The sequence below is a fragment of the Pristiophorus japonicus genome, chromosome 26, assembly GCF_044704955.1.
Source record: "Pristiophorus japonicus isolate sPriJap1 chromosome 26, sPriJap1.hap1, whole genome shotgun sequence".
Taxonomy (NCBI): domain Eukaryota; kingdom Metazoa; phylum Chordata; class Chondrichthyes; family Pristiophoridae; genus Pristiophorus; species Pristiophorus japonicus.
Window position 1 is genome coordinate 9,974,357 of NC_092002.1, and position 22,277 is coordinate 9,996,633.

Genomic DNA, 22,277 nt, shown 5'->3' on the forward strand with positions numbered 1-22,277 from the left:
GTGTGTCGGTATCTGTCGGGGGTCTGTGGGAGTGTGTCGGTATCTGTAGGGGGTCTGTGGGAGTGTGTCTGCATTTGTAGGGGGAGTACAGTCATCTAAGAACTGACTTTTGGAGTGGAAGCAAATCTTCCTCGATTTCGAGGGACTGATGATGAGGGGGGTGTGTGGGAGTGTGTCTGTATTTGTAGGGGGTCATAAGAACATAAGAATTAGGAGCAGGAGTATTCCATCCGGCAAAGTCCCTTGAGCCTGCTCCGCCAATCAATGAGATCATTGGCTGATCTTCGACCTCAACTCCACTTTCCCGCTCGATCCCCATATCCCTCGATTACATTAATAGCCAAAATTCTTTCGATCTCCATCTTGAATATACTCAATGACTGAGCCTCCACAGCCCTCTGGGGCACAGAATTCCAAAGATTCACCACCCTCTGAGTGAAGAAATTTCTGCTCAACTCTGTCCTAAATGGCCAACCCCTTATCCTGAGACTGTGTGACCCCCTGGTTCTAGACTCCCCAACCCGGGGGGAAACATCCTCCCTGCATCTACCCTGTCAAGCCCTGTAAGGGTCTGTTGGAGTATGTCTGTATTTGCAAGGTGTTCTGAGCATGTGTGCCAATATTTGTGCCGATCTCACCCAGACATGTTTAAAAACCACGGTCATTATAGACTCCACTTCATAGTAGTGTTGTATTACCCGACCCATTACCTTCTCTCTCCCGGAATCGAGGATGACTTGCTTCCACACTGAAATGAGTTCCAAGGTGACCCACAGTCTCGGTCACAGGTGGGGCAGACGGTGGTTGGAGGGACGGGTGGGTGGGGTGTTTAGTTTGTCGTACGCTCCTTCCGCTGTTTGTACTTGGTTTCCGCATGCTTCCCACGAAGAGACTCAAAGTGTTCGGTGCCTTCCCGGTGCTTTTCCTCCACTTTGAACGGTCTCGGGCCAGGGATTCCCAGGTGTCGGTGGGGATGTTGCATTTTTTCAAGGCGGCTTTGAGGGTGCCCTTGAAGCGTTTTCTCTGCCCTCCTGGGACCCGCTTGCCGTGTCGGAGTTCCGAGTAGAACGCTTGTTTCGGGAGTAGAGCACCGGGCGTGCGGACAATGTGGCCTGCCCGTAACATCATCATCATAGGCAGTCCCTCGGAATCGAGGAAGACTTGCTTCCACTCTAAAAATGAGTCCTTAGGTGGCTGAACAGTCCGATACGAGAGCCCACAGTCCCTGTCACAGGTGGGACAGACAGTGGTTGAAGGAAAGGGAGGGTGGGACAGGTTTGCCGCACGCTCCTTCCACTGCCTGCACTTGGTTTCTAGAAACATAGAAACATAGAAAATAGGTGCAGGAGTAGGCCATTTGGCTCTGCGAGCCTGCACCACCATTCAATATGATCGTGGCTGATCATGCAACTTCAGTACCCCATTCCTGCTTTCCCTCCATATCCCTTGATCTCTTTAGCCGTAAGGGCCACATCTAATTCCCTTTTGAATCTATCCAACAAACTGGCCTCAACAACTTTCTGTGGTAGAGAATTCCACAGGTTCACAATTCTCTGAGTGAAAAAGTTTGTCCTCATCTCGGTCCTAAATGGCTTACCCCTTATCCTTAGACTGTGACCCCTGGTTCTGGACTTCCCCAACATCGGGAACATTCTTCCTGCATGCTCTCGGCGACGAGACTCGAGGTGCTCAGCACCCTCCCGGATGCGCTTCCTCCACTTGGGGTGGTCTTTGGCCAGGGACTCCCAGGTGTCAGTGGGGATGTTGCATTTTATCTGGGAGGCTTTGAGGGTGTCCTTCAGGGGGCTCGCCCATACCAGCCTGCCCCTGTAACACACTATCAACGAACGAGATCATCTCAACGACGATGTGGCTGATGTTCTGTCCCTTGAGTTTGCAAGACGCACACAAGTGGGAATGTTATTTTGCATCGCGCTTGCTTTCCCAATCTCCATATGTGTCACCGTATCAAAATGGAAATTGGCCGGCGCGAGACGGAGAAATCTGACCTTTCACTGATTGCAATTCAACAGAAGCCGAACTGAAGATGGAGAGCTTGCGAGGACAGTGCTTCATTATCAACACTTCTTTACCCTGCATCCAGCCAAAATTAATACATATGTAATGAAGTCTCAGCATAAGAAATAAGACCAGGAGTAGGCCATACGGCCCCTGGGGCCTGCTCCACCATTTTTGAATCAGTTTGAAAACAAAAGACTTGCATTTATATAGCACCTTTCACGACCCCAAGGCATTTCGAAGCACTTTACAGCCAATGAAGTACTTTTTAAAGTGTTGTCACTGTCGTAACGTGTGAAACGCGGCAGCCAATCTGCGCACTGCAAGCAATGTGGAGGTCACTGATGAAGGTGTCTCTGCCCTTCTTGGGGACCACTGCTCGATTGTCCAACAGAAGGCAGTCTGCCTGTATAGACATTTCAACTTTGCGCCGCTGGAACGGCTTTATCTCTTCCTGTGTTTCCACTGGGACACTGGACCAGCTCCCATGAAGCACACAGCTTTTGACTAGAGATAATAAGGGGTCCTGGCTTGTCCAGGTTTTGATCTGCCGGGCAGTGACAGGTGATTGCTCACTCTCAAATGCTTCCATAACCATGGCTAGATTTGCGGGTTGCGCCATTTCCACTCCCGAGGTGGGCAATGGCAGCCTACTGAGAGCATCGGCGCAGTTTTCTGTGCCTGGCCTGTGGCGGATGGCGCAGTTGTATGCAGACAACGTGAGCGCCCATCTCTGGATGTGGGCCGATGCGTTGGTACTCTCGGAGAACAGGGATATAAGTGGCTTGTGGTCAGTTTCCAATTCGAATTTTAGCCCAAACAGGTATTGATGCATTTTCTTTACCCCATAGACACACGCTAACGCTTCTTTCTCAATCATGCTGTAGGCTCTCTCAGCCTTAGACAGACTCCTAGATGCATAAGCAACCAGTTGCAGTTTCCCGAAATCATTAGCTTGTTGCAATACACACCCGACGCCATATGACGACGCATCACATGCTGGTACCAAACGCTTACATGGATCATACAACACAAGCAATTTGTTTGAGCATACCAATTTTTTCGCTTTTACAAAGGCATTTTCTTGGCTTTTGCCCCAACCCATTTATCTGCCTTTCATAGTAAGACATGCAGTGGTTCTAGCAGGCTGCTGAGACCCGGTAAGAAGTTACCAAAGTAGTTCAGGAGTCCCAGAAACGACCGCAGCTCTGTCACGTTCTGTGGCCTTGGTGCGTTCTCGATTGTCTCCGTCTTCGCGTTGGTGGACCTGATGCCGTTCGCCGCAATCCTCCTTCCCAAGAACTCCATTTCAGGTGCCAGGAAAACGCACTTCGAGCATTTTAACCTGAGCCCCACGTGGTTGAGTCGACTAAGAACCTCCTCCAGGTTCTGCAGATGCTCGACGGTGTTCCGACCTGTGACCAAGATGTCGTCCTGGAAGACCACGGTGTGCGGGACCAACTTCAGTAAGCTTTCGATGTATCTCTGGAATATCTCCGCCGCTGATCGAATTCCAAACGGGCATCTGTTATAAATAAAAAGACCTTTGTGCGTGTTGATGCAGGTGAGGGCCTTCGATGATTCCTCCAGTTCCTGCGTCATGTAGGCTGAAGTCAGATCCAGCTTCGTGAACATCTTTCCTCCTGCCAGCATTGCAAAGAGGTCGTTGGTCTTTGGTAGTGGGCATTGGTCCTGCAGGGAGAAACGATTGATAGTTACTTTGTAATCGCCACAGATTCTGACGGTGCCGTCTCCCTTGAGGACTGGGACAATTGGTCTGGCCCACTCACTGAACTCGATCGGTGAAATGATGCCCTCTCTTTGCAGCCGGTCGAGCTCGATCTTTACCCTTTCTCTCATCATATACGATGCTGCTCTCACCTTGTGATGGATGGGTCGTGCACCCGGAATTAGGTGGATTGGCACTTTTGCTCCTTGGAATTTCCCGATGCCTGGTTCGAACAGTGAAGTAAATTTGTTTAAGACCTGGGCACACGAAGTGTCGTCAGCGGGCGATAGCGCTCGGATGTCGTCCCAGTTCCAGCGTATCTTTCCCAGCCAGCTCCTGCCGAGCAGCGTGGGACCAACATCCGGTACCACCCAGAGTGGTAGCTTCTGCACTGCTCCATCATCGGAGATCTTTATGGTAGCACTGCCGATTACAGGAATCAGTTTTTTCGTGTAGGTTCTCAGTTTCGTGCGAACTGGAGTTAAGACTGGCCTTGAGGCCTTGTTGCACCACAACCTTTCAAAAATCTTTTTGCCCATGATGGACTGGCTCGTGCCCGTGTCCAGCTCCATTGAGACCAAGAGTCCATTTAGTTCAACATTCAGCGTTATCGGGGGATAATTCGTGGTGAATGTGTGCACCCCATGTACCTCTGCCTTCTTGATGTGAGTCTCTGGTTCATCGTGATCCTCCGTGGATCTGTCTTCCTCTGCAACATGGTGGTTTGCAGGTTTAACAGGCTTTGCAGCTCGCCTGCACACTCGTTAGAGGTGTCCCATTGTTCTACAGCCCTTGCAAATGTACTCTTTGAATCGGCATGAATGGAAACTATCTGCACATAGGGAGGTTAAAGTAACAGTGACTTCAGTCTTTAATAAGACACTCCAGAGTGAGGAACAGGCCTTAGGGGCTTACATACAGTGCTCCCAAGGGATGCTGGGATCCCTTTGGACTTCAGGAGATGCGCTCACTGGTGGCGGACCATGGGAGTGCATGCTTTACAGATACACAACATCACTCTCCCCCAAAGTCAAAGTGAAAACTATTTTCAAGGTGAGGCGGTCGGGAGCCTTTCTTTCCCTGGTGGACCGCCTCGGTACAAATATCTGTTCTGGTGTGTTGGCTGTGCCCTCGCTGGGCTGGCGTGTTGTTGGCCCTGCAGGGCTGCTGGGTGAACCTGGCCTTGCTGGGCTGTTGGGCGTGATGGGTTCGATTTCCTGGTCCGGGGTGGTGTCGTTGTGGGCTCGAAAAAGGTGGTGCCTGCTGTGGGTTGTTCAGGGCAGTCGTGAACAGTTTGGTCCAGGTGCTTTCTGCAAATTTGTCCATTGTCTAGTTTGACTACAAACATCCTACTCTCTTCTTTAGCTATCACCGTGCCCACGATCCACTTGGGACCATGTCCATAGTTTAGCACATAAACAGGGTCATTCAGATCAATTTCCCGTGACACAGTGGCGCGACCATCGTTTACATTTTGTTGCTGCCGCCTGCTCTCTACCTGATCATGCAGGTTGGGGTGAACCAGCGAGAGTCTGGTTTTAAGTGTCCTTTTCATGGGTAGCTCAGCCGGGGGCACCCCTGTGAGCGAGTGGGGTCTCGTGCGGTAGCTGAGCAGTACTCGGGACAGGCGGCTTTGGAGTGAGCCTTCTGTGACTCGTTTGAGGCTGTTTGATGGTTTGTACTGCCCGCTCTGCCTGCCCATTGGAGGCTGGTTTAAACGGGGCGAGGTGACATGTTTGATCCCATTGCGGGTCATGAATTCTTTAAATTCGGCACTGGTGAAACATGGCCCGTTGTCACTGACCAGTATGTCAGGCAGGCCGTGGGTGGCAAACATGGCCTTCAGGCTTTCAATGGTGGCGGTGGCGGTGCTTCCCGACATTATTTCACATTCAATCCATTTTGAAAAAGCATCCACCACCACCAGGAACATTTTACCAAGAAACGGGCCCGCATAGTCGACATGGATCCTCGACCATGGTCTGGAGGGCCAGGACCACAAACTTAGTGGTGCCACTCTGGGCGCCTTGCTCAACTGAGCACACACGCTGCATTGCCGTACACAGGACTGTAAGTCAGAGTCGATACCGGGCCACCACACGTGGGATCTGGCTATCGCTTTCATCATTACTATACCCGGGTGTGTGCTGTGGAGATCCGAGATGAACGTCTCCCTGCCCTTTTTGGATAGCACTACACGGTTACCCCACAACAGGCAGTCTGCCTGAATGGACAGCTTGTCCTTTCGCCGCTGGAACGGCTTGATTAGCTCTTGCATTTCAACGGGGATGCTGGCCCAGCTCCCATGCAGTACAGTTTTTTACTAGGGACAGCAGAGGATCTTGGCTGGTCCAAGTCCTAATCTGGCGGGCCGTGACAGGTGATTTATCATTTTCAAACGCTTCCATGACCATCAACAAGTCTGCGGGCTGCACCACCATCAACAAGTTTGCAGGCTGCGCCATTTCCACCCCCGTGGTAAGCAATGGTAGCCGACTGAGAGCATCTGCACAGTTCTCGATGCCTGGCCTGTGGTGGATGGTATCGTTATACGCTGATAGCGCGAGTGCCCACCTTTGTATGCGGGCTGAAGCATTAGTATTTATCCACTTGTTTTCAGCGATCAGGGATATGAGGGGCTTGTGATCGGTTTCCAGCTCAAATTTGAGGCCAAACAGATAGTGATGCATTTTCTTTACCCAGAACACACACGCTAATGCCTCTTTCTCAATCATGCTGTAGGCCCTCTTGGCCTTTGACGAGCTCCTGGAGGCATAGGCAACAGGTTGCAACTTCCCCGCAACGTTAGCTTGTTGTAATACACACCCAACTCCGTACGACGACGCATCACATGCTAGCACAAGTCTTTTACACGAGTTATACAATACAAGCAGCTTGTTGGAGCACAAAGTAAATGTTGGTCCTTTAGAAGATGAGAAGGGGGATTTAGTAATGGGAAATAAACAATTATTTTGCTTCGGTCTTCACAGTGGAAGACACAAAAACCATGCCAAAAATTGCTGGTCACGGGAATGTGGGAAGGGAGGACCTTGAGACAATCACTATCACTAGGGAGGTCGTGCTGGACAGGCTAATGGGACTCAAGGTAGACAAGTCCCCTGGTCCTGATGAAATGCATCCCAGGGTATTAAAAGAGATGGCGGAAGTTATAGCAGATGCATTCGTTATAATCTATCAAAATTCTCTGGACTCTGGGGAGGTACCAGTGGATTGGAAAGCAGCTAATGTAATGCCTCTGTTTAAAAAAGGGGGCAGACAAAAGGCAGGTAACTATAGGCCGGTTAGTTTAACATCTGTAGTGGGGAAAATGCTTGAAGCTATCATTAAGGAAGAAATAGCGGAACATCGAGATAGGAATAGTGCAATCAAGCAGACGCAACATGGATTCATGAAGGGGAAATCATGTTTAACTAATTTACTGGAATTCTTTGAGGATATAACGAGCATGGTGGATGGAGGTGTACCGATGGATGTGGTGTATTTAGATTTCCAAAAGGCATTCGATAAGGTGCCATACAAAAGGTTACTGCAGAAGATAAAGGTACGCGGAGTCAGCGGAAATGTATTAGCATGGATAGAGAATTGGCTGGCTAACAGAAAGCAGAGAGTCGGGATAAATTGGTCTTTTTCAGGTTGGAAATCAGTGGTTAGTGGTGTGCCATAGGGATCGGTGCTGGGACCACAACTGTTTACAATATACATAGATGAACTGGAAGAGGGGGCAGAGTGTAGTGTAACAAAATTTGCAGATGACACAAAGATTAGTGGGAAAGCGGGTTGTGTAGAGGACACAGAGAGGCTGCAAAGAGATTTAGATAGGTTAAGCGAATGGGCTAAGGTGTGGCAGATGGAATACAATGTCGGAAAGTGTGAGGTCATCCACCTTGGAAAAAAAACACAGTAAAAGGGAATATTATTTGAATGGGGAGAAATTACAACATGCTGTGGTGCAGAGGGACCTGGGGGTCCTTGTGCATGAATCCCAAAAAGTTAGTTTGCAGGTACAGCAGGTAATCAGGAAGGCGAATGGAATGCTGGCCTTCATTGCAAGAGGGATGGAGCACAAAAGCAGGGAGGTCCTGCTGCAACTGTACAGGGTATTGGTGAGACCGCACCTGGAGTACTGCGTGCAGTTTTGGTCACCTTACTTAAGGAAGGATATAGTAGCCTTGGAGGGGGTACAGAGACAATTCACTAGGCTGATTCCGGAGATGAGGGGATTACCTTATGATGATAGATTGAGTAGACTGGGTCTTTACTCGTTGGAGTTCAGAAGGATGAGGGGTGATCTTATAGAAACATTTAAAATAATGAAAGGGATAGACAAGATAGAGGCAGAGAGGTTGTTTCCACTAGTCGGGGAGACTAGAACTAGGGGGCACAGCCTCAAAATACGGGGGAGCCAATTTAAAATCAAGTTGAGAAGGAATTTCTTCTCCCAGAGGGTTGTGAATCTGTGGAATTCTCTGCCCAAGGAAGCAGTTGAGGCTAGCTCATTGAATGTATTCAAGTCACAGATAGATAATTTTTTAACCAATAAGGGAATTAAGGGTTACGGGGAGCGGGCGTGTAAGTGGAGCTGAGTCCACGGCCAGATCAGCCATGATCTTGTTGAATGGCGGAGCAGGCTCGAGGGGCTAGATGGCCGACTCCTGTTCCTAATTCTTATGTTCTTATGTTCTAAAATGTTTCTGGCTTTCTCAAAAGCAATTACTTGTTTTTTTCCCCATACCCAGTTCTCACCTTTACGCAATAACACATGTTGGGGCTCTAAGAGGGTGCTTAATCCCGGTAGAAAGTTACCAAAATAGTTGAGGAGTCCCAGGAACGACCGCAGCTCCGTGACGTTCTGTGGCCTGGGCGTGTTCCTGATAGCCTCTGTCTTGGTGTCTGTGGGCCAAACGCCATCCGCCGTGATCTTTCTCCCCAAAAACTCCACTTCTGTTGCCATGAATACACATTTCGACCTCTTCAGCCGCAGCCCTACGCGATCCAGTTGATGGAGGAGCTCCTCCGGGCTTTGTAGGTGCTCGGCGCTGTCCCGAACCATGACCAATATGTCGCCCTGAAAGACCACCGTGTGTGGTACCGACTTGAGTAGACTCTCCATGTTTCTCTGGAAGATTGCTGCAGCCGACCGAATTCCAAACGGGCATCTGTTGTAGCTGAACAGTCCCTTGTGCGTGTTGATGCAGGTGAGGCCCTTCGAAGACTCCTCCAGCTCCTGCATCATGCAGGCCGAAGTCAGGTCATGCTTGGTGAACGTCTTGCCTCCTGCCAGTGTCGCAAATAGGTCGTCTGCCTTAGGTAGCGGGTATTGGTCCTGTAGCGAGAAACGATTAATAGTTACTTTATAATCGCCGCAAATCCTGACCATGCCATCACTTTTGAGGACTGGAACAATCGGGCTGGCCCACTCGCTGAATTCCACTGGGGAGATGATGCCCTTGCATTGTAGCCTGTCCAGCTCGATTTCCACTCTCTCCCTCATCATGTGAGGTACCGCTCGTGGGTTGTGCCTCTGGAACCAAGTGGATCCGCACCTTCACCTCGGAAAAGTTTCCAACGCCTGGCTCAAAAAGGGAAGCAAATTTGTTTCGAACCTGGGTATATGAGGCCTCATCGACATGTGATAGCGCTCGGATGTCATCCCAGTTCCAGCAGATTTTGCCCAGCTAGCTCCTTCCAAGCAGTGTGGGGCCATCGCCTGGGACAATCCAGAGTGGCAGTTCGTGCACCATGCCCTCGTAGGTGACCTTGACCATGGCGCTGCCCAGGACAGTGATAAGCTCTTTGGTGTACGTTCTCAGTTTCGTGTGGATGGGGCTCAGGACTGGTCTGAGTGTCTTGTTGCACCACAGTCTCTCAAACATCTTTTTACTCATGATGGATTGGCTAGCTCCAGTGTCCAGTTCCATGGCTACGGGTAAGCCATTCAATTTTACATTTAGCATTATAGGTGGACATTTCGTCGAAAATGTGTGCACCCCATGAACTTCAGCATCTGCCTCCTCTCTCTGAGGCTCGAAATTGCTTTGATCCATTTGGACTGATCGTTCTCTGCCACATGGTGGTTAGCAGGTTTTGTAGAGCTTGCAGCTCGCCTGCAAGCTCATTAGAGGTGCCCCATTGTCCCACAGCTCTTGCAAACATACCCTTTGAAGCGGCATGAATAGGCTGAATGGAAGCCTCCACAACGCCAACAAGATGTGAATTGCCTTGCATTTATCCTTTGTTGTGTCATCTGGGTCACCTGAGGCCTGCTGGCAATTGCAGACTCGTGGTTTCTGCCCTGTACATTTCTGCTCGCAAACACAGTTCCAGTTAATTTATAAACATTGCTAGCACTTGTGTGCTGAGAGATTTGTTTGGTGTTATCACTGGTGGACGTAAACACCTGTGCTATCACAATGACCTGACTGAGGGTTGGTGTCTCTACAGTGAAAACTTTTCGTAGGATGGTCTCATGTCCAATGCCCAGTACAAAAAAGTCTCTGAGCATTTGCTCCAGGTAGCCATCAAACTCACATTGTCCCACAAGTCGCCTTAGCTCGGCGACGTAGCTCGCCACTTCCTGACCTTCAGATCGCTGGCACGTGTAGAACCGATACCTCGCCATCAGCACGCTCTCCCTCGGGTTAAGATGCTCCCGAACCAGTGTACACAGCTCCTCATACATCTTATCTGTAGGTTTCACCGGAGCCAGAAGATTCTTCATGAGGCTGTCGGTCGGTGCCCTGCAGACCACGAGGAGGACCGCTCTCCTTTTTGCAGTGCTTCCTTCTCCACCCAGCTCGTTGGCTACAAAGTACTGGTCTAGCCGTTCGACATAGGCTTCCCAGTCCTCACCCTCCGAGAACTTCTCCAGGATGCCCACAGTTTGCTGCATCTTTGCGTTGGATTCGTGTACTCGTCGCCAGTTATTGTGTTCCTAACACAGATGAGACTGCACACAGGGAGGTTAAAATAACAGTGGCCTCAGTCTTTATTAAGACACTCCAGAGTGAGGAACAGGCCTTTGGGGCCAGCTTAAATACAGTGCTCCCAAGAGATGCTGGGACCCCTTGGGACTTCAGGGGATACGCTCCCTGGGGGCGGAACATGGGAGTGCATGCTTTACAGATACACAACAGAAATGATGATCACCCCCGCAGCGCCAACAAGGTGTTAATGGCCTTGCATTCATCACCCTTGATGGTGGACTCTGAGACATCGCGGACATGTAGCTGCAGGTATGTGTGACCTGCCCTGTACGTTACGATTCGAAAATAACATCACTTTGTTCACAGTACTTGTAGCAGCACTTGTGTACTGAGAGATTTGCTTCGTATTGTCACTGGTGGCAATGAACGCCTGGGCTATCGATATGGCCTTACTCAAGGTTGGGGTCTCTACAGTCAAAAGTTTGCGAAGTATGGTTTCGTGGCCAATGCCAAGTTCGAAAAAGTCTCTGAGCATGTGCTCCAAATGTCCTTCAACTTCGCAATGTCCTGCAAGGTCTCTTAGCTCGGCGACATAACTCACCACTTCCTGACCTTCAGACCTTTTGTAGGTGTAGAACTGGTACCTCGCCATCAGAACGCTTTCCTTCGGTTTCAAATGCTCTCGGAGCAGCGTGCACAAATTGTCGTACGATTTCTCCGTGGGTTTCGCTGGAGTGAGCAGATTCTTCATGAGGCCATACGTTGGTGCCCCACAGACAGTGAGGAGGATCGTCCTTCGTTTGGCAGCGCTCTCTTCCCCATCGAGCTCGTTGGCCACGAAGTATTGGTCGAGTCGCTCCACAAAAGTTTCCCAATCATCTCCCTCTGAGAATTTCTCCAGGATGCCCACTGTTCTCTGCATCTTTGGGTTCGCTATCTGTATCTCGTCGCCAGTTGTGTATGGAGAAAGAGTCAGACTGAATACTGTGAGCTCAAAGTAAAGTGTGACCGTAGTCTTTTATTGCAGGTCTCCAGAGTGCCTCTCCAACCTGTGAAGCCTCCTTAAATACCTGTGCTCTCAAGGGATTACGGGATCCCTTGGGACTCCAGGGGATGAGCCCTCTGGTGGCTGTACAGAGTAAATACAACTATACATATATAACTGTGTCACCAACAAATCCGGCAGATCTCCCGTGGTATTGCTCACAGCTAGTCTGGGATTTGAAGCATTGTTGGGACGTCTAGCTGCTGTCCTTGCCCTGGGAGTGTTTGATGGGACAGTGTAGAGGGAGCTTTACTCTGTATCTAACCCGTGCTGTACCTGCCCTGGGAGTGTTTGATGGGACAGTGTAGAGGGAGCTTTACTCTGTAACTAACCCATGCTTTACCTGCCCTGGGAGTGTTTGATGGGACAGTGTAGAGGGAGCTTTACTCTGTATCTAACCCGTGCTGTACCTGCCCTGGGAGTGTTTGATGGGACAGTGTAGAGGGAGCTTTACTCTGTATCTAACCCCGTGCTGTACCTGCCCTGGGAGTGTTTGATGGGACAGTGTAGAGGGAGCTTTACTCTGTATCTAACCCCATGCTGTACCTGCCCTGGGAGTGTTTGATGGGACAGTGTAGAGGGAGCTTTACTCTGTATCTAACCCCATGCTGTACCTGCCCTGGGAGTGTTTGATGGGACAGTGTAGAGGGAGCTTTACTCTATATCTAACCCCGTGCTGTACCTGCCCCTGGGAGTGTTTAATGGGACAGTGTAGAGGGAGCTTTACTCTGTATCTAACCCGTGCTGTACCTGCCCTGGGAGTGTTTGATGGGACAGTCTAGAGGGAGCTTTACTCTGTATCTAACCCCGTGCTGTATCTGCCCTGGAAGTGTTTGATGGGACAGTGTAGAGGGAACTTTACTCTGTATATTGTTACCTCTTCCTTTCACTCCCCAAGCTCAAAGATCACAACATTCACAAAGTAAGAAATAGTTACCTGTTTTAAAAGATAAAATGAATGGGAAAATATGCCAGAAGTATTTTTTTGGGTCATATGGTGTTCTGAGTGGGCTAGATTGCCCATGAATGTGCTGGCCAAATCAAGCTGCAATATAAAAGCACTTCGAGACAAATGCTCTATGATCACAGTAATTTTCATCACACATGGTGCCGAGCAGATGGCACAGTGTGTGAGTTGCTGGAAATTGTTCTGTGATTCTGTGTAACAACCTCTGTCCATGCTGTGCGGTCTCTCACCAGAACAAAGTTCGCCTTTCGCCGGGAGGTTTAAAGCAACTAATGTTCCTTACTTTTTTTTAATCGTTCCCGGTTTCTGCCCTATTGCCTCTCGGAGCGCTGACTGTCACTGGGACCCAGTGGCCCTCTGCCACCCAGCCCAGTCCATGAGGCTGCTCGACTCAGTGAGGCATCGTTGCCGCATCTCTTTCTCGCCGGGGCTACTGGGATAGTAATACTGGGATACTGGGATAGCAGACATTGATGATGAGATTCAACACGGTCTCCAGTGCGCTAGTGCAGCCTTCGGCTGCCTGAGGAAAAGAGTGTTCGAAGATCAGGCCCTCAACTCTGCCACCAAGCTCATGGTCTACAGGGCTGTAGTAACACCCGTCCTCCTATATGGCTCAGAGACATGGACCATGTACAGTAGACACCTCAGTTGCTGGAGAAATATCACCAATGATGTCTCAGCAAGATCCTACAAATCCCCTGGGAGGGCAGACGCACCAACGTTAGCGTCCTCGACCAGGCCAACATCCCCAGCATTGAAGCACTGACCACACTCGATCAGCTCCGCTGGGCAGGCCACATTGTTCGCATGCCAGTCACGAGACTCCTTCACGGCAAACGAGCCAAAGGTGGGCAGAGGAAACGTTACAGGGACACCCTCAAAGCCTCCCTGATAAAGTGCAACATCCCCACCGACACCTGGGAGTCCCTGGCCAAAGACCACCCGAAGTGGAGGAAGAGCATCCGGGAGGGCGCTGAGCACCTCGAGTCTCGTCGCCGAGAGCGTGCAGAAACCATGCGCAGGCAGCGGAAGGAGCGTGCGGCAAACCAGACTCCCCACCCACCCTTTCCTTCAACCACTGTCTGTCCCACCTGTGACAGGGACTGTGGCTCTCGTATTGGACTGTTCAGCCACCTAAGGACTCATGTTAAGAGTGGAAGCAAGTCTTCCTCGATTCCGAAGGACTGCCTATGATGATGATGATAATGATCAGGTGCGGGAACCCTTGCTGGTCTCCCCCAAGAAACAGGCGCTGCACTGTCGGAGGTGCCGACTTTCGGATGAGACGTTAAACCGAGGCCCCGTCTGCTCTCTCGGGTGGACATAAAAGATCCCACGGCCACTACTTCGAAGAAGAGCAGGGGAGTTATCCCCGGTGTCCTGGGGGCCAATATTTATCCCTCAATTTAGAATATTTACAACACGTGTCTTGCGGCTGGGACACATCTGGCTCAGTGGGCAGCACACTAGCCTCTGAGTCAGAAGGTTGTGGGTTCAAGTCCCACTCCAGGAACTTGAGCACAAAAGTCTAGGCTGACACTCCCAGTGCAGTGCTGAGGGAGTGCCGCACTGTTGGAGGTGCCTTCTTTCGGATGAGACGTTAAACCGAGGCACCATCTCCTCTCATGGGTGGATGTTAAGATCCCACGACATTATTTCAATAGGGAGTTCTCCCCGGTGTCCTGGGGCCAATATTTATCCCTCAATCAACATCACTATAACAGATGATCTGGTCATTATCACATTGCTGTTTGTGGGAGCTTGCTGTGCGCAAATTGGCTGCCGCGTTTCCCACATTACAACAGTGACTGCACTCCAAAAGTACTTCATTGGCTGTAAAGCGCTTTGAGACATCCGGTGGTCGTGAAAGATGCTATATAAATGCAAGTCTTTCTTTCTTTTTCAACCAACATCACTAAAGACAGAGGTAGGTTTGAAGGAGCTTCTTAAAGGAGGAAAGAGAGAGGTGGAGTGGTTGAGGAAGGGAGTTCCGGAGCTTAGGGCACAGGCAGCCGAAGGCAAGATCACTGCTGGTGGGGTGAAGGGAGTGGGGTTTTCTCAAGAGGGCAGAATTAAAGGAGCACAGACATCTCGGAGGGTTTTAGGACTGCAGGAGGTTACAAAGATAGGGAGGGACGAGGCCGTGGAGGGATTTGAACAGGAGGATGCGAGTTTTAAAATCGAGGCGTTGCTTAACCAGGAGCCCATGTGGGTCAGCGAGCACAGGGGGTGGATTGATGAACAGGACGAATTAGGTCCCGGGCAGCTGAGTTTTGGATGAACTTAAGTTTACAGTGAGAGGAAGGTGGCAGGTGGGATTGGAGAGCAGTGTCGGTAATGTATTTGCTTCGTGGGATCTTTGCTTAAGAATTCATAGCAACACATTGCAGGGGTTATGGGGAGCAGGCAGGGAAGTGGACCTGAGTCCATGATTGGATCAGCCATGATTGTATTAAATGGCGGAGCAGGCTCGAGGGGCTGTATGGCCTACTCCTGCTCCTATTTCTTATGTTCTTATTAAGTGTGTCAGTCCGTAAGAGTGACCCCGAGCTTCCGGTGGCCTGTCACTTTAATTCCTCGCTCCACTCCCACTCTGACCTCTCCGTCCTCGGCCTCCGGCACTGTTCCAATGAAGCTCAGCGTAAGCTCGAGGAACAGCACCTCGTCTTTCGATTGGGCACTTTACAGCCTTCTGGACCCAACATCGAGTTCAACAATTTCAGAGTGTAACCGTTGCCAATCTTTGGTTCCCTCCCTCCCTTATGTTTTCTTTCTCTTTGTCTCCAATGGCAGCCGGTAATTATCCCGCCATTCACACCCTATCTAGGCTCACCTTTTTCTAACCGCTACCATTACCATCTCAATTCGGCCCATCATCCCTTTTGTCCCTCTAATCTCTCCTGCCTTCCACCCTGTCACAGACCTTCCCTTTCCTTCTTTCCTCCCCTCCCCCTTTCGGTGCTTCTTAAGAATTTGCTCTTTCCGAACACTCTCCAGTTCTGACGAAGGGTCGTCGACCCGAAACGTTAACTCGGTTTCTCTCTCCACAGATGCTGCCCGACCCGCTGAGTATTTCCAGCATTTTCTGTTTTTATTTCAGCTTCCAGCCTCCGCGGTATTTTGCTTTTCTATTAAGAACTAGTTGGTTTATTAGCAAAAGGTTTAACATTACCAGTTCATCCACCAGGCTCACAACCACTTGCCTCATCGTGGATCCCCCGAACCCAACTGGCCGGGGTTTTATTGGGTCTTGTCATCGTCATCATCATAGGCGCTCCCTCGAACGAGGATGACTTGCTCCCACAAGAGTTCACAGATGTTTCAATGAAGGACCCGATGTTCTAGTCCTGAACTCCAATTGAGGGGGTGGAAGATGCCTGTGGGTGGATTTTTTTAACGTGGGGTGGCCGTTGCACACCAGCCACCACACGGGGCTTGACAGAGCGAGGTCTTGGTGCAGTGGCAAGGGTTAACCAGGACGACTGGAGACCAGCTCTGCTGCATGGACCTAGCGCGCACATATATCGCAGTGTTTATAGAGCACCTTTGTTACTAGGAAACACCAGGAATTTAGAAGATTCAGTGGTTGTCTGATCGAAGTTTTCAAGATATTAAGGGAAACTGATAGAAATAAATTATTTCCGCTGGTTGGAAAATCTGGGACTCGGGGGCACAGTCTAAAAATTGGAGCCAGACCTTTCAGGAGTGAAATTAGGAAACACTTCTACACACAAAGGGCGGTAGAAGTTTGGAACTCTCTTCCACAAACGGTAATTTATGCTCGATCAATTGTTAATTTTAAATAGAAAAGCAAGACTTTAATTTCTATAGCTTCTCTCACATCCCATTTACAGCCAATGAAGTACTCTTGAAGTATTGCATAACAGTAGGAAATGCAGCAGCCAACCCGTGCACAGCAAGCTCCCACAAACAGCAATGTGAAAATGATCAGACAATCTGCCTTGGCGTAGCACATTAGTAGACCACTGCATTAGCTAGACAGGACATCGCCCAATACTTACTTAAAATGTACTTGCATCCAAAAATGGGCAACAAACATGTCAACAAACAAGGTAACACACCCGGCTGTCAACAGTTAAAGAGTAAAGAGAAAGGACACTGCGTCCAATCGGTCTTGTGAGTGTCACGTGACTGGCTAAGCCACTCACAACTCAACAGCTCGACAAACCTGTGAGCATGTTCACTGGGGCATACATTACAGTGTCCAATGTAGTGCTGAATCAACAGAGAGCCCCAGCTTTGACCCCCGGTCTGAGCAGAATTAGCTGAACACAAATGGGGCAATAATTGGCACCAACGTCCACTGGCAGAGGGGTAAAAGATTTGCATTGATATAGCGCCTTTCACGATGTCACAAAACGCTTTACAGCCAATGAAGTTCTTTTTGGAGTGTGGGAAACGGGGCAGCCAATGTACGCACAGCAAGCTCCCACAAACAGCAACCTGATAAGGACCCAGATCATCTGTTTTTTTTGTGATGTTGATTGAGGGATAAATATTGGCCCCAGGACACCGGGGAGAACTCCCCTGCTCTTCTTCAGAATAGTGTCGTGGGATCTTGTACGTCCACCTGAGAGAGCAGACGGGGCCTGGGTTTAACGTCTCATCCGAAAGACGGCACCTCCGGCAGTGCGGCACTCCCGCTGTTTTTCTTTTAGCTCGCAACGCACAGGTCTTCTGCAGCTGTTAGCGACGATTATTGACCTTATTTAGTGCCTCAGTGTAATGTATACAGCTCCACCCAGTGGACTACTGTGGCACTGCAGCCATTGCTGTTTACAACAATAAGGAGGGTACAAGTCATGTGATTGGCTTCCTGAAGCTATCAGCCATCTTAAAGCTTGTGTATGTTTGTGATGTCGTACTGAAAACACAATACTCAGGCTGGTTTTTGTCACTGAATTATTGCAGCCGGTTTGTTACTTACTGCTCCAATTGTACCCTTCTTCCCTCGTTCCCCCTGACAGCCCTGACCCATGATAGGTCACTGCTCTCTGCTCTAGGCACTGGGGAAGAACATAAGAAATAGGAGCAGGAGTAGGCCATACAGCCCCTCAAGCCTGCTCCGCCATTCAATACAATCATGAACTCAGCTCCACTTCCCTGCCCGCACCCCATAACCCCTTATCCCCTTATCGTTTAAGAAACTGTCTTAACTTTATTTAATATCCTGGCTTCCACAGCTCTCTGAGGCAGCGAATTCCACAGATTTACAACCCTCTGAGAGAAGAAATTTCTCCTCATCTCAGTTCTAAATGGACGGCCCTTATTCTAAGATTATGCCCTCTAGTTCTAGTCTCCCCCATCAGTGGAAACATCTTCTCTGTATCCACCTTGTCAAGCCCCCTCATAATCTTATACGTTTCCATAAGATCACCTCTCATTCTTCTGAATCCCAATGAGTAGAGGCCCAACCTACTCAACCTTTCCTCATAAGTCAACCCCCTCATCCCAGGGATCAACCGAGTGAACCTTTTCTGAACTGCCTCCACAGCAAGTATATCCTTTCGTAAATATGGAAACCAAAACTGCACACAGTATTCCAGCTTTTATACTCCATCCCCTTTGCAATAAATTCCATTGGCCTTCCTGATCACTTGCTGTACCTGCATACTATCCTTTTGTGTTTCATGCACAAGTTCCCCCAGGTCCTGCTGTACTGCAACACTTTGCAATCTTTCTCCATTTAAATAATAATTGCTCTTTAATTTTTTTCTGCCAAAGTGCATGACATCACACTTTCCAACATTATACTGCATCTGCCAAATTTTTGCCCACTCACTTAGCCTGTCTATGTCCTCCTGAAGCCTCTTTATGTCCTCCTCACACATTGCCCTTCCTCCCATCTTTGTATCGTCAGCAAACTTGGCTACGTTACACTCGGTTCCTTCTTCCAAGTCATTAATATAGATTGTAAATAGTTGGGGTCCCAGCACTGATCCCTGCGGCACCCCACTAGTTACTGATTGCCAACCAGAGAATGAACCATTTATCCCGACTCTCTGTTTTCTGTTTGTCAGCCAATCGTCTATCCATGCTAATATATTACCCCCAACCCCGTGAACTTTTATCTTGTGCAGTAACCTTTTATGTGGCAGCTTGTCAAATGCCTTCTGGAAGTCCAAATACACCACATCCACTGGTTCCCCTTTATCTACCCTGTTTGTTACATCCTCAAAGAATTTGAGGGAGGTGGAAGGGAAATGCATTCCCTCAGTACTGCAGGGGGAGTGTCGGCCCAGCTTAGAATCACAGAAATTTACGGCACGGAAGGAGGCCATTTCAGCCCATCGTGTCCGCGCCGGCTGACAAAGAGCTCCCCAGCCTAATCCCACTTTCCAGCTCTCGGTCCGTAGCCCTGTAGGTTACGGCACTGCAAGTGCCCATCCAAGTACTTTTCAAATGCTATGAGCGTTTCTGCCTCTACCGTCCTTTCAGGCAGTGAGTTCCAGACCCCCACCGCCCCCAAACATCAAATCGCCTCTAAACCTTCGAACAATTACTTTAAATCTATGCCCCCTGGTTGTTGACCTCTCTGCTAAAGGAAACAGGTCCTTCCTATCCACTCTATCCAGGCCCCTCATAATTTTATACACCTCAATAAGGTCTCCCCTCAGCCTCCTCTGTTCCAAAAAATACAACACCAGCCTGTCCAATCTTTCCTCACAGCTAAAATTCTCCAGTCCAGGCAACACCCTCGTAAATCTTCTCTGTACCCTCTCTAGTGCAAAGCTAGAGATTTCCTGTAATGTGGTGACCAGAACTGCACGCAGTACTCCAGCTGCAGCCTAACCAGTGTTTTATACAGGTCAAGCATAAGCTCTCGGCTCTTGTATTCTATGTCTCGGCTAATAAAGGCAAGTATCTTTAGGGGAGACCTTATTGAGGTGTGTAAGTTTATGAGGGGCCTGGATAGAGTGGATATGAAGGACCTGTGATTGTGTGTACATAAGTCTCTAATGCATCAGTCTCAAATTACAAGGTTTGAATCCACAACCTTCTGACTCAGAGGCTAACACAGGAAAGGCCGAGAACAACAACAACAACTGGTATTTATATAGCGCCTTTAATGCAGTGAAACGTCCCAGGGCGCTTCACAGGAGTATTATGTGATAAAAAGAATTTGACACCAAAGCCGCATAAGTAGAAATTAGTGCAGGTGAAAGAGGTCGGTTTTAAGGAGCGTCTTGAAGGAGGAAAGAGAGGTAGAGAGGCGGAGAGGTTTAGGGAGGGAGTTCCAGAGCTTGGGGCCCAGGCAACAGAAGGCACGGCCACCGATGGTGGAGCGATTATAATCAGGGATGCTCAAGAGGGCAGAATTAGAGGAGCGCAGACATTTCGGGGGGGGGGGTTGTGGGGCTGGAGGAGTTTACAGAGATAGGGAGGGGGGGCGAGGGCCATGGAGGGGTTTGTAAGCAAGGATGGGAATTTTGAAATCGCGAACAGGAGAATGCTTGCACGCGGAGCCTTCCGCAGTCGAATAGCTGCCTCGACTTGTGCCTCGGGTGTGGTGGCAGGCTGGTGGATCTCCGCCCGAGTAAGAGGCAGAAGAAAGAAGCGGAGGAAATTGGAAGGAAATTATTTTGTGTAACTTTGTTGAATGGAAGAATTAGGAAAATACATTTTCCTTCACCGACGTAGTTCAAACAAAAGGGGCAAACAGCAGTAATTGCGGTGTCTAATGCATTTCAAACAACCACAGCTTTATCTCCATTCTTTTCCATTTCGCTTCCGAAAGTGAGAAGAAGAATCAATGATGAAAGCTGCCGTAAATTATCACCTACTTTGTGACTGAGCTACAGGGACAGCTTTTGTCCACAGTCGCAACCTGAAGCAGTGTTGTATTAAAAATATGACAGCGAGGGACAATGTCCAAATTCTAATTTTCAAACAATCCCACACAATAATGTGGCCATCACCATTGAGCATCTCACTGAGAGAGGATAGTACGGGGGCGGGGGGGGGGGGTGGGGGGGAAGAGAGAGAGAGGGGGAGAGAGAGAGAGAGAGGGAGAGAGAGAGAGAGGGAGACAGAGAGAGAGAGGGAGAGAGAGAGACAGAGAGAGGGAGACAGAGAGAGAGAGGGAGAGAGGGAGAGAGAGAGAGACAGAGAGCGAGAAAGAGAGAGAGAGAGAGAGACAGGGAGAGGCAGAGAGAGAGAGAGGGAGAGAGACAGAGAGAGAGAGAGAGAGAGAGACAGGGAGAGACAGAGAGAGAGAGGGAGAGAGACAGAGAGAGAGAGAGAGAGAGACAGGGAGAGAGAGAGCGAGGGAGAGACAGGGGGAGAGAGACACAGAGAGAGAGAGAGACAGAGAGAGAGACAGACAGAGAGAGGCAGAGAGACAGAGAGAGAGAGAGAGACAGAGAGAGAGAGAGACAGAGAGAGAGTGAGAGACAGAGAGAGCGAGAGAGAGAGAGAGAGAGAGAGAGAGATAGAGAGAGAGAGAAAGAGAGACAGAGAGAGAGAGAGAGATGGGGAGAGAGAGAGAGCGAGAGAGAGGGGGGGAGAGAGAGAGAGAGAGAGAAAGAAAGAGAGAGAAAAAGAGAGAGAGAAAGAGAGAGAAAGAAAGAGAGAGAGAGAAAGAGAAAGAAAGGAAGGAAGAAAGAAAGAAAGGATGAAAGAAAGAAGGAATATGGATAGAAAGAGAGAGGAAAGAAAGAAATGAAGGAAAAAAGAGAAATAAAGAGACAGACAAAAAGGAAAGGAGAAAGTTATAAAGAAAGAGATGAAGAAAGAGGGAAAAAAGAAAGAAAGAGAGAAAGAACGTATATCTATATAGTGTCTTTCATTTATCCATCCAAAGCGTTTCACAGTCAATGAATTACATTTGAAGTGTAGTCGCTCTTGGTCTTTATGCAAATGTGGCACACAATTTGTACACAGCACGATCCCACAGACAGACCTGTGATAAATGACCAGTTGATCGATGATGGTGGTGTTGGCCAGGTCACTGCGAGAACTTTCCATTTTTCTTCCAATGGTGCCACGGGGTCCTTTGTGTTCACCGCAACAGGGAGACGGGACTTCGGTTTAACGTCTCATCTGAAAGACGGCACCTACGACAGTGTAGCACTCCCTCAGCGCTGTACTGGGAGTGTCGGCCCTGATTACATGCTCAGGTCTCTGGAGCGGGGCTTGAACCTTTAATTCTGTCTGTTTGTGATGTAGGAACGCAACTGTGGGAATGTAAACCAGACCAAGGTACATAAGTGCCAGGCAATGACTACCTCCAACAAGCAAGAATCTGCCACCGCCCCTTGACATTGAACAACATTACCATCACCGAATCCCCCACCATCAACATCCTGGGGGTCACCATTGACCAGATATTTAACTGGACCAGTCACATAAATACTGTGGCAACAAGAGCGGGTCAGAGGCTGGGTATTCTGTGTCGAGTGTCTCACCTCCTGACTCCCCAAAGCCTTTCCACCATCTACAAGGCACAAGTCAGGAGTGTGATGGAACACTCTCCACTTGCCTGGATGAGTTGCAGCTCCAACAACACTCGAGAAGCTCGACACCATCCAGGACAAAGCAGGCCGTTTG